Source organism: Cetorhinus maximus, chromosome 1 (genome assembly GCF_964194155.1).
Source record: "Cetorhinus maximus chromosome 1, sCetMax3.hap1.1, whole genome shotgun sequence".
NCBI classification, from domain to species: Eukaryota; Metazoa; Chordata; class Chondrichthyes; order Lamniformes; family Cetorhinidae; genus Cetorhinus; species Cetorhinus maximus.
The window spans coordinates 129,187,790-129,200,733 of NC_135879.1; the positions used below are offsets into that span (position 1 = coordinate 129,187,790).

The 12,944-nt window shown below is 41.7% G+C and overlaps 1 protein-coding gene across 6 annotated transcripts in view; it reads left to right on the forward strand.

Moving 5' to 3' along the window:
* The window catches only part of tbc1d1 (TBC1 (tre-2/USP6, BUB2, cdc16) domain family, member 1), a 274,907-nt gene that overhangs the window by 180,469 nt on the left and 81,494 nt on the right, over positions 1-12,944 (forward strand). The gene's annotated exons all lie outside the window — the stretch shown is intronic.

Below are 12,944 nucleotides of genomic sequence, written 5' to 3' on the forward strand. Positions count from 1 at the left end.
GGGTCAAAATTCTATCCATGTCTCCATGTATCTTACTGCGCAATACAAAGCTTGCACTACAGGATAACTGAAAATCTGCAACTGCAAAATGCAACTGATACTGTCATTGCCAAGCTCCTTCAGAAAATTCCTGAATTCAATTCTGTTGTTACAGCTTTCAGATAGGATAAATGAATCTGTGGGACAGGTAACTTTCCACTGTAGTACAATGATTTCTGCATTTGTATTTAATTCACATATGTTATCTTTACGGAATTAAAATAGCAGACCTAAATTTAGCAAACAGTGCTTCAAAAGGGAAATCAACTGCAAAATATTCACCAATAGAAATTGTAGCTTTAACAACTGGTAAAAAAAGGTTAAAATATTGAAAAAAATGTCAAGAATAAAAACAAAGTTATTATATACATTTATTTTTCATGTAAAATGTTTTTTCTCTCTTACCCCACCCACTGAAACCAAAGGAAATAGGGACCGTAACCTTGTCATTCACCACAATGGTTAAGTGGTTTAATAATATAACAAATGAAATTGGATGCACTTAATTAAATTAGAATAAAACTATAGTTGATATCTGTTACACGTGGTCCATTTCTTTGAGCTGTTCAGCCACTTTGACTCAGCGTTTCAGCATGGAGACAAATTGCAATATATTTGTATTTTTCTGATTGGTCTACAATTAATTATCCAAGTATGCACCTGAGCCATTGTCGGAACGAGTTTATCCGGATGGTCAATGTAAAGAAAAACTGGTTATATCTAATACTGGTGGTTTGTTTCTCTAAAGCTGTAATGTGGGATTATGGAAAGTTTGGCATCTTTTTAAAAATGAATTATTTCTTGAGGTATAAACCCAATGCCACATTAAGTTGTGGCTTAAGGGCGTGCAAAGCAGCAAAAAGGGCTGTGTTTTCTGTGGGTGTTAACCCTTTCATCTGCCAGTTGCAACTTAGCAGAACCTCCCAGTAAAGTGTGAAGTTCTTTTGTTTTTGACAATCGATGACTGAATTGCCTTTGAACGTTGCTAAAGTTCCCGTTTGCACTAATTTTCAGATACATTTCATTTAAACCGTGCTTTACAGGTGTGAAACCTTACGAATTGAACAAAGCATTAGTGGAAATTTATGTAGGTCTGCAATCTTGACCTATCTTTTTAAAAACATTTTAGAATGTGCAGTACAAAAAGTCGATTTTAACTCATCTTTTTTGTTTAAATGAGGCAAATATTGCACCCCATCAATTTGTAGTTTTTACCAATTTGCAAATGTGTCTCACATCTTGTGACAGTCACATAATTTGAAAAACATAATTGCTTGTGCTTTTGACTTACCATTTTCTCAAATAGAAAAACAATTTAGAAGTGTACCCCATTAATGATTACAAATTTTTGAAAAGTCGTATTCAGCGCAGACAAAGTATTTCTCTTTCCTGATAATATAAGAGTGTTATCTTCACACTTCAGCTTTCTAAATGTGTGCCTTGAGATCTTTTGTTTTTGTTAACTGTTGATGACTGAATAGACCCAAGTCCCAATCGTTAATATATATCAAAAAGAACAGTAGTCCTAATACTGAACCCTGGAGAACATTACTCTATACTTCCTCCAACCTGAAAAACAATGGTTTAGCACTACTTCCTGCTTTCTGTCCCTTAGCCAATTTGGTATCCACATTGCTACTCTCCATTTATCTCATTTTTGCTGATGAGTCATATTATATCTTAAACAAAAACAGAATTACCTGGAAAAACTCAGCAGGTCTGGCAGCATCGGTGGAGAAGAAATCAGTTAACGTTTCGAGCCTTCATGGCCCTTCGGCAGAACTGAAGCATAGTTAGAAGAAGGGAGAAATATAAATTGGTTTAAGGTGGGTGGGGGGGGGGGGGAGAGAGAGAGAGAGAGAGAGAGACATTGAGGGTGTGGTGATTGTGGAGATGAGCAGATAATCAAAAGATGTCACAGACAAAAGGGTCAAAGAGGTGTTTTGTCTGAGAAAAGTGCTAATTAAGAATGGAAGACAGGATATTCAAAGTACAGCTCTAGTGGGGGTGGGGTGGAAAGGCTAACAAGGTTTTAGTTTTAGATTTAAAAATAATGGAAATAGGTGGGGAAAGAAGAATCTGTATAAATTATTGAAAAAAAAGCGGGGGGTTGGGGGGGGGGAAGAAACGGGGTGGGGATGGGGGGAGGGGGAGTTTAAGATCTAAAGTTGTTGAATTCAATATTCAGCCCGGAAGGCTGTAAAGTGCCTAGTCGGAAGATGAGGTGCTGTTCCTCCAGTTTGCGTTGGGCTTCACTGGAACAATGCAGCAAGCCAAGGACAGACATGTGGGCAAGAGAACAGGGTGGAGTGTTAAAATGGCAAGCGACAGGGAGGTTTGGGTCTTTCTTGCGGACAGACCGCAGGTGTTCCGCAAAACGGTCGCCCAGTTTGCGTTTGGTCTCTCCAATGTAGAGGAGACCGTATTGGGAGCAACGAATGCAGTAGACTAAGTTAGGGGAAATGCAAGTGAAATGCTGCTTCACTTGAAAGGAGTGTTTGGGCCCTTGGACGGTGAGGAGAGAGGAAGTGAAGGGGCAGGTGTTGCATCTTCTGCGTGGGCATGGGGAGGTGCCATAAGTGGGGGTTGAGGAGTAGGGGGTGATGGGGGAGTGGACCAGGGTGTCCCGGAGGGAACGATCCCTATGGAATGCCGTCAGGGGGGGTGAAGGGAAGATGTGTTTGGTGGTGGCATCATGCTGGAGTTGGCGGAAATGGCGGAGGATGATCCTTTGAATGCGGAGGCTGGTGGGGTGATAAGTGAGGACAAGGGGGACCCTATCATGTTTCTGGGAAGGAGGAGAAGGAGTGAGGGAGGATGCGCGGGATATGGGCCGGACATGGTTGAGGGCCCTGTCAACGACCGTGGATGGAAAACCTCGGTTAATGAAGAAGGAGGACATGTCAGAGGAGCTGTTTTTGAAGGTAGCGTCATCAGAACAGATGCGACGGAGGCGAAGGAACTGAGAGAATGGGATGGAGTCTTTACAAGAAGCGGGGTGTGAGGAGCTGTAGTCGAGGTAGCTGTGGGAGTCGGTAGGCTTGTAATGGATATTGGTGGACAGTCTATCATCAGAAATTGAGACAGAGAGGTCAAGGAAGGGAAGAGAAGTGTCAGAGATGGACCATGTGAAGATGATGGAGGGGTGGAGATTGGGAGCAAAATTAGTAAATTTTTCCAGGTCCCGACGAGAGCATGAAGCAGCACCGAAGTAATCATCGATGTACCGGAGAAAGAGTTGTGGGAGGGGAAAGGAGTAGGACTGGAACAAGGAATGTTCCACATACCCCATAAAGAGACAGGCATAGCTGGGGCCCATGCGGGTACCCATAGCCACACCTTTTATTTGGAGGAAGTGAGAGGAGTTAAAGGAGAAATTGTTCAGTGTGAGAACAAGTTCAGCCAGACGGAGGAGAGTAGTGGTGGATGGGGATTGTTGGGGCCTCTGTTCAAGGAAGAAGCTAAGGGCCCTCAGATCATCCTGGTGGGGGATGGAGGTGTAGAGGGATTGGACATCCATGGTGAAGAGGAAGCGGTTGGGGCCAGGGAACTGGAAATTGTTGATGTGACGTAAGGTGTCAGAGGAATCACGGATGTAGGTGGGAAGGGACTGGACAAGGGGAGAGAGAAGGGAGTCAAGATAACGAGAAATGAGTTCCGTGGGGCAGGAACAGGCTGACACGATCGGTCTGCCAGGACAGTTCTGTTTGTGCATTTTGGGTAGGAGGTAGAAGCGGGCCGTCCGAGGTTGGTCGACTATCAAGTTGGAAGCTGTGGGAGGAAGATCTCCAGAGGAGATGAGGTCAGTGACAGTCCTGGAAACAATGGCTTGATGTTCTGTGGTGGGGTCATGGTCCAGGGAGAGGTAGGAGGAAATGTCTGCGAGTTGACGCTCAGCCTCCGCGAGGTAGAGGTCAATGCGCCAGACAACAATAGTACCACCCTTGTCAGCGGGTTTGATGACAATGTTGGGGTTGGACCTGAGAGAACGGAGTGCAGTGAGTTCAGAGAGAGACAGATTAGAATGGGTGAGAGGAGCAGAGATATTGAGACGGCTAATGTCACGCCGACAGTTCTCAATGAAAAGATCAAGAGAAGGTAAGAATCCAGAGGGAGGGGTCCAAGTGGAGGGAGAATATTGGAGGTGGGTAAAAGGATCCATTGAACGGGGAGAGGACTCCTGCCCAAAGAAGTGAGCACGGAGAAGGGTATGAAACTAAGTCCTTTGCTGAGCACTGAACGTTCAGCGTCGGAGAGGGGAAGGTCAGGGGGTATAGTGAATACGCGGCTGGGGCTGGGATTGGAAGATGGGGTGAGGACGGAGGGACAAGCAGGGGTGGAGGGTCCCAGATGGGTGTTGGAGTCGATGAGTTGTTGAAGCCTCACGCCTTCTCCTCCTTCCCAGAAACATGATAGGGTCCCACTTGTCCTCACTTATCACCCCACCAGCCTCCGCATTCAAAGGATCATCCTCCGCCATTTCCGCCAACTCCAGCATGATGCCACCACCAAACACATCTTCCCTTCACCCCCCCTGACGGCATTCCGTAGGGATCGTTCCCTCCGGGACACCCTGGTCCACTCCCCCATCACCCCCTACTCCTCAACCCCCACTTATGGCACCTCCCCATGCCCACGCAGAAGATGCAACACCTGCCCCTTCACTTCCTCTCTCCTCACCGTCCAAGGGCCCAAACACTCCTTTCAAGTGAAGCAGCATTTCACTTGCATTTCCCCTAACTTAGTCTACTGCATTTGTTGCTCCCAATGCGGTCTCCTCTACATTGGAGGGACCAAACGCAAACTGGGCGACCGTTTTGCGGAACACCTGCGGTCTGTCCGCAAGAAAGACCCAAACCTCCCTGTCGCTTGCCATTTTAACACTCCACCCTGCTCTCTTGCCCACATGTCTGTCCTTGGCTTGCTGCATTGTTCCAGTGAAGCCCAACGCAAACTGGAGGAACAGCACCTCATCTTCCAACTAGGCACTTTACAGCCTTCCGGGCTGAATATTGAATTCAACAACTTTAGATCTTAAACTCCCCCTCCCCCCATCCCCACCCCGTTTCTTCCCCTCCCCCCCAACCCCCCGCTTTTTTTTCAATAATTTATATAGATTCTTCTTTCCCCACCTATTTCCATTATTTTTAAATCTAAAACTAAAACCTTGTTAGCCTTTCCACCCCACCCCCACTAGAGCTGTACTTTGAATATCCTGTCTTCCATTCTTAATTAGCACTTTTCTCAGACAAAACACCTCTTTGACCCTTTTGTCTGTGACATCTTTTGATTATCTGCTCATCTCCACAATCACCACACCCTCAATGTCTCTCTCTCCCCCCCACCCACCCACCTTAAACCAATTTATATTTCTCCCTTCTTCTAACTATGCTTCAGTTCTGCCGAAGGGCCATGAAGGCTCGAAACGTTAACTGATTTCTTCTCCGCCGATGCTGCCAGACCTGCTGAGTTTTTCCAGGTAATTCTGTTTTAGTTTTGGATTTCCAGCATCCGCAGTAGCTTTTAGCTTTTTGTTTTTATCATATTATATCTTATTTTGTCAAAAGCCTTTTGAAAGTCCACATACACAACATCAACTACTCTACCGTCATTAATCCACTTTGTTACTTCATTATAGTACATGGAAAACTGGGAAAATGACTGGCTTAGGCAAATTGACTCAAAGCAATTCTTATTCTAAACTGCAGGTAATGTTCTTGATTCTGTTTCAACTTGAATATGAACATACAAATTAAGAGCAGGAGTTTGTCCCTCGAGCCTTTTCCACCATTCAATAAGATCATGGCTGATCTGATTGTAACCTTAATTACATGTTCTTGCCTACTCCCGATAACCTTTCACCTCCTTGCTAATCAAGAACCTATCTATCTCTGCCTTGAAAAATAGAAAAAGACTCTGCTTCCACCACCTTTTGAGGAAGAAAGTTTCAAAGACTTGTTACTCTCAGAGAAAAAAATTTCTCCTCCTTTTTATTCTTCCTGTCAAAATGGACGGTTTCATGTTTTCCCACATTATACTCCGTTCGCCAGAACTTTGCCCACTCACTTAATCTATCTATGTCACTTTGTAGCCTCCTTATGTCCTCTTCACAACTGACTTTCCTACCTATCTTTGTGTCATCAGCAAATTTAGCAACCGTACCATCCAAGTCATTTATATAAATTGTAATAAATTGAGGCCCGAGCACTGATCCCTGTAGCATACCACTCGTTACATCTTGCCAACTAGAAAATGACCCATTTATGCCTAATCTGTTTCCTGTTATCTAGCTAATCTTCTGTCCATGCCAATGTGTTACCCCTGACACCATGAGCTTTTATTTTCCATGATAACCTTTGATGTGGCACCTTATCCAATGCCTCTGGAAATCAAACTACAGTACATCTACCAGTTCCCCTTTATCCACAGCACATGTGACTCCTTCAAAGAACTCCAATAAATTGATTAAAGATGATTTCTCCTTCACAAAACCATGTTGACTCTGCCTGATTATCTTGAAATTATCTGAGTGCCCTGCTATAATGTTTTTAATAATAGCTTCTAACATTTTCTCTATATCAGATGTTAAGCTAATTGGCCTGTAGTTTCCTGCTTTCTTTCTCCCTCCATTTTTGAATAACAGAGTTGCATTCACTATTTTCCAATCTAATGGAACCTTCCTCGAATCTAGGGAATTTTGGAAAATTAAAACCAACGCATCAATCTTCTCTCTAGCCACTTCTTTTAAACCCTAGGATGAAGTCTGTCAAGACCCAGGAACCTGCCATCTCACAGCTCCAACAATTTGCTCAGTACCTCTTCTATGTTGATTATAGTTTGCTTGAGTTCCCCCCTCCCTTCAATTCCCGGGATGTCACTTGTATCCTCTATAGTGAGGACTGATGCAAAATACCTGTTCAGTTCATCTGCCGTCTCCTTATTTTCCATTATTAATTCCCCAGACTCATTTTCTATAGGACCAATGCTCACTTTAACTCTTTTTTAAAATATCTATAGAAACTCTTACTAACTGTTTTTATATTTCTGGCTAGCTTTCTCTTGTACTCTGATTTTTTCCATCCTGATTAATCTTTTTGTCATTCTTTGCTATTTTATATATTCTGTCCAATCTTCTGGCTTGCCACCCATCTTTGTGCAATTATATGCTTTTTCTTTAAGTTTGATACTGTCTTTCATTTTTTTAGTTAACCACGGATGATGGGTTCTCCCCTTGGAATTTTTCTGTCTCATTGGAATTCTGTATTTTCTGAACTATCCCCTTAAATGTCTGCCACTGCATCTCTATTGACCTATCCCTTAACCTCATTTGCCATTTCTCTTTAACTAGCTCTGCTTTCATGCCCTCATAATTGCCCTTATTTAAGTTTAAAAAAACTAATTTTATACCCACTCTTCTCTCCCTCAAACTGAATGTAAAATTCAATCATATTATGATCGCTGCTACCTAGGGGTGCCTTCACTGAGGTCATTAATTAATCCCATCTTGTTGCACAATACCAGGTCCAGTATGGCCTGCTCTCTAGTTGGTGCCAGAATGTGCTGTTCTAAGAAACTATCTCAAAAACATTCGATGAATTCCTCATCTAGGCTACCTTTGCTCATCTGATTTTTTTCCACTCTAAATGTAGATTAAAATCCCCCACGATTATTGCTGTATCTTTCTGACAAGCTCCCATTATTTCTGCCTACCGCTGGGTTACTGTTATGGGACCTGTGCATCACTCCCACAAGTGCCTTCACCTTTATCATTAATCATCTCTACTGAAACTGCTTGGATTTCCTGAATTTAGTTCATCCCTCTGTATTGTGCTAATACCATCATTAATTAACAGAGCCATCCCTCCACCTTTTCCTAACTTCCTGTCCTTCCTATATGTCATGTACCCTTCAATATTCAGATCCCAATCCATTCTGCAGCCATGTCTCTGCAGTGGCTGTCAGATGGTATTTCTGCTATCAATTCATCTGTTTTGTTTCAAATGCTATGTTCAGATACAGAGCCTTAACTTTTGTCCTTTTATTATTTTTGTAACCTTTAGCCTTATCTGTTAATTTACTCTTAGATTTGTACTGATTATCCCTTCCTGCCACGGTCTGTTTATCATTTCCCATTTTGATACCTTTCTTTCTTGCCTTGTCTCTATTCTTTTATTTATCACACCTTTCTAAATTTGGTCCTATGCCCTTACTATTTAGTTTAAAATCCTCTCTACTTCCCTAGTCATGTGACTCACTAGAACATTGTTCAGGTGCAGACCGTCCCATTGGTACAGCCCCCATTTTTCCAAGTACCGGTGACAGTGCCCCATAAACCGGAACCCACTTCTCCCACAACAGTCTTTGAACCACACATTCATTTCTCTAATTTTATTTACCTTTGCTAATTTGCAGGTGGCTCAGGTAATAATCCAGAGATTATTACCTCTGCTTTTTAATTTAGTACCTAGCTCCTCATAGTCTTTATGCGGAGCCTCTTTCCTAGTTCTACCTATGTTGTTGATACCTACATGGACCACGATGACTGGATCCTCCCAAGTTTCTCTCCAGCCCTGAGCAACTGTCCTGAACCCAGACACTGAGCAGACAACACAGCCTTCTGGATTCTCGCTCTCGGCTGCAGAGAACAATGTCTATCCCCCTGCCTATACTGTCCCCTACTGCCACCACATTGCTTTTTAACACCCCCACTTGAATGGCTTCCTTTGCCATGGTCAGCCTGTGCATCCACACTGCAGCCCTCGTGCTTCTCCATACAAACTGCAAGAACCTCAGACTTGTTGCTCAGTTGCAAGGACTGAGGCTCCTTCACTCCCACCTTCCTGATCCTCTTACCTGCCTGCCTCACAGTCACATCCTCATGTACCTGACCACTGACTAAATCAGATGATGCTGACCTAAGAGGTGTGACTGCCTCCTGGGACAAACTGTCCAGATAACTTTCCTCCTCCCTGATGAGTCACAATGCCTGCAACCTTCAGCTCATTAACTCTGAGCTGAAACTCCTCAAGCCACGGACACTCTCTGCATCCAGGATCTCCTGCACGCTGTAGTTATGGTACATCACCTGTCCTGCCATCTGTATTGTGTTAATTAAATACATTTATTTTTCTTAATTTATAGTTCCTTTCTTCACCAAACTCCCAGCTTGATACTCTTGTGCATTAAAAGCAGCACTCAGTATCGACCAAGCAGCACTGAGGATCCTCTGTTTTTATACTTTCTGAAAATCAAATAAGTTAAGCCCTGAAAACCAACGAATTAACTAGTTGCAGCTGCTTTCAGAGAGCTTGTATATTCCTGTTTAAGGCTGGAATAAACTTAACTTCTGTTAACTTAAGAGTAATGTTTAATTGATTGCTAAATTAAAGGTAAAACTAGACTTTAGAGTGAAATTAACCCTCAAAACTCCCTCACTCACCAGACTCAGCAGCACTCAGTGCAGACCCACAATAATCAAGTAAAGGAGGTAATCAGGCACCTTAATGTAGTAATTGGAGTGATCCTACTTGTGATGCTTACCAGGTGTTCAAATATTAACAAGCAATGTGTAGTTAACTTGATGTCAAAAAATCTTGCAGTGAGAGCTTTTTTAATTGTTTGACATCAGCTTTAAAGCTCTACCACAATCTAGTTCACAGGACACCACTAGCCACCAGTAGGTTGGATATAGTATATATTCGACAAACATTTCTCAGTATTACTGATATTGTGAGAATTCTGAGGCACTTGGTAGACACTACACTCATTTGTAAATTATTACCAACATAAGGGAAATGTTGGTGGGTTTGGATTATGCCTGATACCATCGCCTACAGGTGGCACTGTTGTCAGCTTTATCAAAGTCAAGCCTGGAGTTCTTTGTAAAATCTTCAGTGATTTTACATGGAGTTGCTACAGTACTAATCTGTGTATTTGAATATAGTGTTAATGTTCAATGTTGAGTCAGCAAAAATGAGCAAATAGATTTTTGATTCATGTGAATGCAGATAATGAGGTAGTGTGACTGGTCTATGGTTTCAATATCATAGTATATCAAAATACTGAGACTGGATAATGTTACAGGATAATTACTCACAAAGGGAAGACTGTTTTTCAGTAAGGCAGTAGTATTAAAATTGTTTGTTTTAAATTGCAACCTTGATATTATCATTAGATTGTAACTTTATGCTTTGCAGAGGATTTTATGTGTAGTTTTATTATTTATGCCCTGACACATCAATACAGCGTGGGAGTGACTTGGTAGATTGTGAGCAACTCCTGCCAGTTTCACTTAGCACCAGTTTATGTAGGAAGCACTGATTTATAACTGTTTATGCTTGTTTTAAAGCAAAGAGTTATTCTTCCAGGAACAAAAACTGGTTGAGAAGGAGTTAAATGTAGTCCTAAACTGTGTGTACTCATTTAAAATTAAAAATGCAATCTTTTGATTTCTTTTTAACAGTCCAACCCTTCTCATACAAGCTATAACATGAAAAATATCTATGTAAAATAATGTGTCTAGCTTCAGCTTTTTTGCTAAGGAGCAAACCTTGTGATTACTGAATGTGTCACAGCAACTATAGCTGTGTATGAAACAAAAACAGAATTACCTGGAAAAACTCAGCAGGTCTGGCAGCATCGGTGGAGAAGAAAAGAGTCGACGTTTCGAGTCCACATGACCCTTCAACAGAACTGAACTATAGTTGATATATATATTATAGTTCTGTTGAAAGGTCATGTGGACTCGAAACGTCGACTCTTTTCTTCTCCACCGATGCTGCCAGACCTGCTGAATTTTTCCAGGTAATTCTGTTTTTGTTTTGGATTTCCAGCATCTGCAGTAGTTTTTTGTTTTTATAGCTGTGTATGGTTTGGAAGCTCCTACTACTGACATCTCTGTAATGCTGATTGTTCTAATATTCAAATAAAAACCAAACAATGATTCTTAAGTGCAAGAACTTTAAAAAATGCAACTAAGCAGGTTAGGCTGTGTGGTCTTCGATTGATTTAAAACTTTTATTTGGACTCTGCATTTAATATGCATCATATTAGTACAAAATAATCCACTTGTAAGACTGTTACAACATCCATTGTTTACATCCCTCAGAAATAGGGGTCTGACATAAGGCATCCACCCCTCCAACAAACTCCCACATATGGTATAATTCGATACTTTTGGCTTCATCTTGACAGTTCACTTTAAAATTGGAATTAACTCAGAAGTTCAGTATAATATCACCTGTGTTGTCTTTGGAAGTAATCTGTGCCAAGATTTTTCAGAACTTTAATTGTATTTATTCTCAAATAAAATGTTGACCTACATTTAACTCTTGGTCCCCAAGTGCCTCCATTTTGAAATCCTCACCCCATGTTCATGTTTAGTTTCCTCTATGGCCTCATTCATTCTTATCTCTGTAACCACTTCTAGCCCTTACAGGGCTTTAAGAACTTCATGCTCCCCTCACTCTTGTCTCTTGTCCATCTCCCCCTTTCTTCACCTCACCATTCTTAGGATGTAAGTTCAGCTAACTAGGCCATAAACGTTTTGAATTCCCTTCCTAAATGTCACAATATCTTCTCCTCACTCCTACTTTAAGACCCTCTGTAAAAGTTGGCTCTTTGACTACTTTTGATCACTTTGGCCTCAAATGTTTCCTTTTTTGGCTCGGGTCAATTTCTGTCTAATTATACTTCTGCAAAGTGCCTTAGGATGCTTTAATAAAAGTGCTACATAAAAGCAAGTTGCCATTGTTGATGTTGGGTTCAGTTTGTTTTTAACTCGGAAATAAAAATGATTTGTATTTAGACTTCTGTGTAAGGCAATTGAAACTATAATTTTTTTTAGAGGATCCCCACTCTGGCAATGACCTGTTAATGATCTTTGAAGGAGATAGGACAAGCTGCTAAGGCCATTTAAAAAAAAAACATAGGATCCTTGACTTTATTGATAGGGGCTTCCTACATTACAAAAGCCCCTGCACTTCAGGAAGTACTGCCTTGGCTGTAAAGCACTTTGGGACACCCAGTGGTCATGAAGGGCACTACATAAATGCAAGACTTTTTAAAAGAGTAGCAAAATAAGCAAGTTATGTTAAACCTTTAGAAATCACTAAGTAGGCCTCAGCTGTAGTTTTGTCTAATTCTGGGCACTCACTTCAGAAAGGATGTGAAGGCTTTGGTGCAGTGAAGATTTGCTGGAATGTTGAAAAAATATCAGTTATATAGAGAGATTAGAAGCTGGGATTGTTCTCTTCGGGACAGAAAATGTTGAAGTGACATTTAATAGAGGTGTTCAAAACTATGAAGAGTTTTCATAGAATGAGAATATACTCTTGTCACTGGCAACCAGGGGCACAAATTTAAGATAATTGACTAAAGAACCAGAGGGGAGATGAGAATTTGTTTTTTGACACAGCAAGTATTCAGATCTGGAATACGTTGCCTGAAAGGGCGGCAGAAGCAGATTCACTGGTAACTTTCAGAAGGGAATTGAAAAAATACTTGAAGAGGAAAACCTTACAGTGCTCTGGAGAAAGAGCAGTGGAGTAGCACTAATTGTTTAGCTCTTTCAAAGAACTGGCACAGTAATGGGCAGAATGGCCTCTTACTGTGCTATATTATTCAATGATAATGTGTGGATTGTTTTTTATGTTATCCCTCCCAACTTTTGCCACTTCCCCTGAAGTTGAAGAGTCTTGTTCGAGATAGGGTCCATGATACTAGCAGCCCTCACCCAGTTGGCCATTCCTCAACACGTAATCATGGTGAAGATCAACAGACATTTGAAGCGAAAGGGCTATCACAGCAGAGTCACCTCTCCTGACTTTCATGTGCATGTAGTTTGAGCAGGGGTCACTTGATAGTGATTAGGAGTGGCAGGCCATGGTTTTTATTTCTGGTACGTT